Genomic DNA, 6373 nt, shown 5'->3' on the forward strand with positions numbered 1-6373 from the left:
CCCCAAAAAAAAGTCTTTAAAAAATAAAAGGACAGCAATAATCTGACCTAAGAAAAGTGATGGTGACTTTAACATTTAACTTCATGTGTATTTATATACTAAATCTTTCTGGCACCTTTGATATTCAGCCATTGTGCTAAGCCTGTGGGGTCAACAGAGGAGAAAACAAAGAATGAATGTGACAAGGATATCTAAATTCAAAAGAGATTATTTAATACTCTCCTTTATCCATGATTATAGTTAAGTTTAAAACTTTAGATATTCCTAGATCATAATTATTTGCATCAACTAAGTGTCTTTAAGACAAGCCACTTTACTAATCTGAATTTGGAAAAACATGGGGAAAGTCTCCACAGTTACTCCATGGTAACAAAAACTAGGTCTTCAGAGGTCAAGTTGAAATAATTTTTAAATACTGCTATTCTACCTAATTTTTTGGTAATATTTGAACTTGTATAGTGGTGTTCAAACATCAAACCTAATAAAAACAAATAATACAGAGGAAAATGAAGTGGACTATGCCTCTGTAATAGCTGTCAATTAAGAAGAGACAGGTTCTCCTAAGGTCATATTAGCGACTTAAAACGAAGCGAAATGCTGAAAGTATAAAACACTATACTAACATCAAAATATGTCACTATTTATATTTTCAGGTAGCAAGCATTCTATAATACAAAAAAAGCCCATCAGAATCATTTGCAAAATTTTTAATGTGAACTTTTATTACCTTCTGCTCCTGATTATGGTACTACATCTATTGTATTTTTATTTTTGAAAATCAAGACAATTTATATGCCTGATTTGAATTAGGTGATCTCAGGTTCGTTCAAGGCTCTCTTCCCTAGTCAGAACTGGATTAAAATGTAAGAAATAAATGGAAAATGAAAAACTCTTGATGAATGAAGACAAATTTAATCACAGTCATACAGCACAGGCCTATTTCAAAGAGGAGTGTATGTCTTAACTATTTTTAAAAGTTAATAGAATATACAGGAAAAAAAAAAAAGCATTGCGTAAGCTCTCTGTAATTTTGTGTCTGTTTTGCCCTTTCAGAGAAAGACTGGAAACAAAAATGGGAATGTTCATACAATTTCATAAGAGACAAAATTATTTCTAAGTAGATAATTTAAGAACTACCTCTCTCCATCAGCTAGTATTTATTGAGTGATTAGGAACTCGGGCCTCCTAGGAGACCCCTGAGAGCAGATGGAAGAACCTTGCCTTCAAGGAGCTACTAGTCTAATCCAGATGACAAGTTTCCTATCCAGTGTGCCACTTCCAAATAACAGACATTGTGAGAAAATGACATTCATTACATCACTTTTCTGCTCAGTATCTTTCAGTAGGTATTATCTATCACACCAAATTCAGATGTATTTTCTTGTCCATGTAAGATCGAATTGTTCTCTCACATTCACCTCACAATCCTGATTAATTTTAGTGCTGCTTTCTTAATTAAGCAAATTTTTTTAGTTTTACACAGCCACACACACACGAGCTTGGCCCCTGACCCTCTGACCCCCTGATTGTCTTCGGTGGAAAATGCTGAGTAGTGGGGACTGGAAGAAAGCCTGTAGGTATGAGTGAAGCCTAAGAAAAAAACACCCAGTGTAGCTGACAGAGAGCAAGAACCAGACCCCTAAGCAATAACCAGCAACAGAGAATGGGAAGACCAGAAGAGGCAGGCTTAGAAGGGATAAAGCCTGTTAAGGTGTCCACTACAAGCTCATTGTTACGGAAGGAGCCATGAAGTTTACCCTGTTTTCAATGAGAAACACTGCCTCTCCCACTGTCATCCCTCTAGACTCCTGGTTCTCATTTTTCCCTGCCATTGCATGTGATACCCATAACTCACCTCTAGGAAACTCCCCAACTCCACTCTGATGTTCCACTATGTCCTCTGCCCTTGTATCTATTTCAAGCTATCCATGTCTACCTGACAATGAGACTGCAGACAATCAGAGGGCAATGCATTACCCCACCTAAAATTTCCACATTTGCTCTGACATCTAGGAACAGATGGTGTTAAAAGAATGACTGTTGAATGTATGAATTACAGACATTTTAGCCCCCAACACCCACATTATAATTGTTAGGAATATGAATTGCATGGATAATAGGTACTTACCTCTTTTGCTGTTGAGATGTATTTCATTTCTTACCTTGTAACATCACTGATGTTTTAGTAAAGTTGAATGAAGTTCCTCCCTGTGCAGCCTCTGAATGAGTATTATAGTGAAGAACATTAGTCACTTCCCCTGGCTGGTAGTATTAAATATTAGGATTGAACAATTCATATTCTATGAGTAACTCCTTCTTGGCTATTTGTCCAGTTCATCATGGTAATAATAATTTATAATGTGAGAAAGTTCTTTATAAAGCATTCTGAAAGGAAAAAAACTCTTTCCTGGTCTTATATATTGTATATGTTCTGATTTTACATGCACTATAAGATATTAATAGCACATTCAAATATAGTTTTCAAGGAATTTTTCCTTAATGAAAATTTAATTTGTTAATTCCAAATCCATGAGAATTATGGATTATGATTATATTGGTAATAAAAAGCATGGGTTGAATTGTGACTTTATTTGGAAATCTCAGTCTTCATAGATTACATTTGTCCTCAAAGTTCCTAAAACCACCCACTCTACCATGGATATGTAAAATGCTATACAAACAAATCCCTTGATACACTTTCAAAGCCAGTCACTGTGCTGTCCTCCAACATTTAAAAAAAAAAAAAATTAAGGTTTTTTTTTTGTTGTTTAGTCTTAAGTCATGTCCAGCTCTTTTGTGACTCCATGGACTGTAACCTGCCAGGCTCCTCTGTCCATGGAATTTCCGAGGCAAGAATACTGGAGTGGAATGTCATTTCTTTCTTCGGGGGATCTTCCCAACCCAAGGACTGAATCCAAGTCTCCTGCATTGGCAGGCAGATTCTTTAGCACTGAGCCACCAGGGAAGCCCTAGGTTAAGACACTTTATGCCATTCTTTTAAAGTAAAAGAATGTCAATTTCAAAATATCCTACAGTGCAGATTTTTTTTTACTAGGTCAGGTACATATTTCTACCTATAAATCATCCTAAAGTAATAAGTTTCCACTGCACATTTAAATGTCATTTCAGTTTAAGGTTTTGTTTTCTGGGTTTTCTACTTTACTTCCAGTAGGTGCATTATTTCCAGTGCCTTTTTCAAAATCCAGTTTTCTAAGAGAGTTGGAGTCTCTAAGTCCTTTAGAAATCTCCTAATTGTTTATTCTTCAATACACTGTTTATATAGAAAAAGAAAACGTTAGTTCTTCTCCCATCTTTACCTTATGTAAGCTTTTCACTTTCCTGCATTGGAGAAGGAAATGGCAACCCACTCCAGTGTTCTTGCCTGGAGAATCCCAGGGACGGGGGAGCTTGGTGGGCTGCCCTCTATGGGGTCGCACGGAGTCGGATACGACTGAAGTGACTTAGCAGCAGCAGCAGCTAGAAATTAAGTGATGACGGCCATTTTGCTTTTGCTTTCTCTTTTCTATTTGAAACCCCAAAACAGATGAGTTTTAATTATGTGTTTTCCCTAATCTGAACAGGAAAACATCATTTTTCTTCTATTGTGTTTATTATATGGTACTGCCATCTATGGATCTGACTCACAGAATAATTTTGGTTTGGGGTTTTAAAAACATTAGGATTTGGAACCAAAAAGACCATCCAGTCCTCATCTTTCATTTATAGATAAGAAATTCAAGACTCTAGGTGGCTAAATAACTACATTATAGAAACAGGTTAGTCATTAATAAAGGCTGAATTATCACCTATACTTAATATTTTATTCCCATACAAGTGATTTTTATATTGGTTTTGTCTCTTGTACAACTTGAACAAGCAAAAATACCTCAGATGGATTGTTTTCATAAAATGAGATAAACACAAGTTATTTTGATATAAACATCTAACCACCTACCATCCCTATTTTAATTAATTTGCATATTTGTTTTGAGGATTTTTAAAGAACAGGCCAAACCTCTGCATTTAAGAAAGTTTTAAAACTCACTATGTTAAGAAGACATTTGCATACAAAATTTAAGTGTTATTTAGAGATCTAAGGAATAAATTTCAATGTCATTTTAATTTTTTTTGTAGTAATTGCCAAACACAAGGGGACTGAAGGAATTAAAAACAAAAGTGAGACCTTTATTTTTGACAGTAACCACAAAAATATTTTGAAAGTTTAATAGCAAGAAATTCCATTGGGAAACTGTCAAACTTTATATTTATTCCAAAAAAGTTCAAATTTAATAAAACACATAGGAGTATAATGATTTTTTAATCCTTTTTTGGTGTTCAATTTAACATGCCAACATTTTATTAATAATTTTTGCAACAATACACATAAATGAGAATGGTCTCTGTTTTTCTTTTTATTCTGGCTTGGAAGGTTTTGCAGTCAAGGTTATGCTAGCATAAAATGAATTGGGAAACTTATCTTTTTCTGTGCTGCACACAGTTTAATTGGATATGTACAAAATGTTATTCCAAAGCCTGTTCTCATTTTAGGCCATCATACTGATTTTTCTTTCACTCACTTCTCAGAATTCCTGGAAACTGTTATTATATCTTGAATATGTTTCAGATTCTATTAAAGATGTTTTTGTTTTGTTTTGCTTTAAAACTTTATTGAGTTATAACTGATATACAAAAAGCTACATGTACTTAATATAAACAATTTAATGAGCTTGGACATATGCATATACTCATATCACCATTGTCAAGATAATAAACATATCCATCACCTCTAAAATTTTAGCTACATCCCTTTACGATTTTTATTTTGTTCTCATCTTTTTGTCTGTTTGTTTCTATGGTAAAAACACTTAGCATGAGATCTACCATCTCAACAAATTTTTAAGTGCACATTCACTTCTTTTTCTGACATCAATACCATTATATTTCCCAACTGTATTAATGTAGTGTGATGACTCTGAGATATTAACATTTCTAAAAATTATATCATTTAATTACTATTTATAACAAACACTAGAAGTTAATGTCTGTATCTTAAAAAATGAAATTAAGAGCAGATCAGCCCACACTCTCCCTACTGACCTATTTTTGAATAACTAAGTTCACTGTGAAACAAGGCAGTTGTATAGAAGGTAACTATTCAGAAAGAATAATAACTAACGTAAGTTGAACTGTTGAGCAAGTCATAGTAAAAGTACATTATTTCTTTTTATATTTATCTTCTAAGGAGATTCAGTTATTTTAATGATCTTTTGCAAGATGCAGAAACAATTTACATCAAGAAATTTCTTTCCTGCATAGGCTAATTTTAACAACCCAAGACAGAAATTAACTTAGTGCAAAGAATGGATCTTACCCCCCACTCCCAACAAAAAGGATTATAATGAATGTCCATTGTAAATAAGAAGATAAACCATTTCTTAATTATCCCTATGTTAAATGTGCTTGTTCTCATTTATAATTACTTTATAAACAAGGTAGGAAATAATATGACTTTTTCAAATGTAACCATATTCTGGGAGCACTTAATGAAGATTTAATAACAAAAATAATTATAATTAACTTTTATAGTGCCAGAGAGTCAGTCTGCCTCCTGAGTTCAAGTTTTAAAATTATTAATTTTATTAATTTATTAGTATTATAAATTCACTATATACAAAGTTCTGAGCTAGATGCTATAGGAATTACAAGTAATATCTACTTGCTCCTCATCCCCCAAAAACCAGTAGTCTCAATAAAGGAATAATTTTATAGGTCACTGGAACACATAGCAAATCTATGCACTTGAGATGAAAACCAAGTACTACTGAACAAAGTTCTTAGAAGGAATCTTTTGGTTGAGACTGAACTTTAAGAGTACATGCAGCACTTGGACCTAAATTGAAGCCAGGACTATACACCAGAAAGAAAGAAAAAAAAAAAAAACAGCAGATAAAAGATTAAGTTTTTCCACTTATCTGGAAAAACTGGATGTGTTCAAGTAATATCACGTTGCTTGTTTTGACAGGAGCTTCCGTGAACCTTAACTTTTAGAAGGCAACCCAAAAAAGATAGAAACATACTGTGAAAATTCTTGTATATCAGAGTAAATTTGTGACTGATTTAGACATTGAGGACTTCCCTGGTGGCTCAGATGGTAAAGCGTCTGTCTACAATGCGGGAGACCTGGGTTCGATCCCTGGGTCGGGAAGATCCCCTGGAGAAGGGAATGGAAATCCACTCCAGGACTAATGCCTGGAGAATCCCATGGACAGAGGAGCCTGGTAGGCTATAGTTCATGGGGTCGCAAAGAGTCGGGCACGACTGAGCGACTTCACTTTTACTTTAGACATTGAGGGTAACTAGAAAGTTCTATGAG

Source organism: Oryx dammah, unplaced genomic scaffold (assembly GCF_014754425.2).
Source record: "Oryx dammah isolate SB20612 unplaced genomic scaffold, SCBI_Odam_1.1 HiC_scaffold_25, whole genome shotgun sequence".
Lineage (NCBI taxonomy): Eukaryota > Metazoa > Chordata > Mammalia > Artiodactyla > Bovidae > Oryx > Oryx dammah.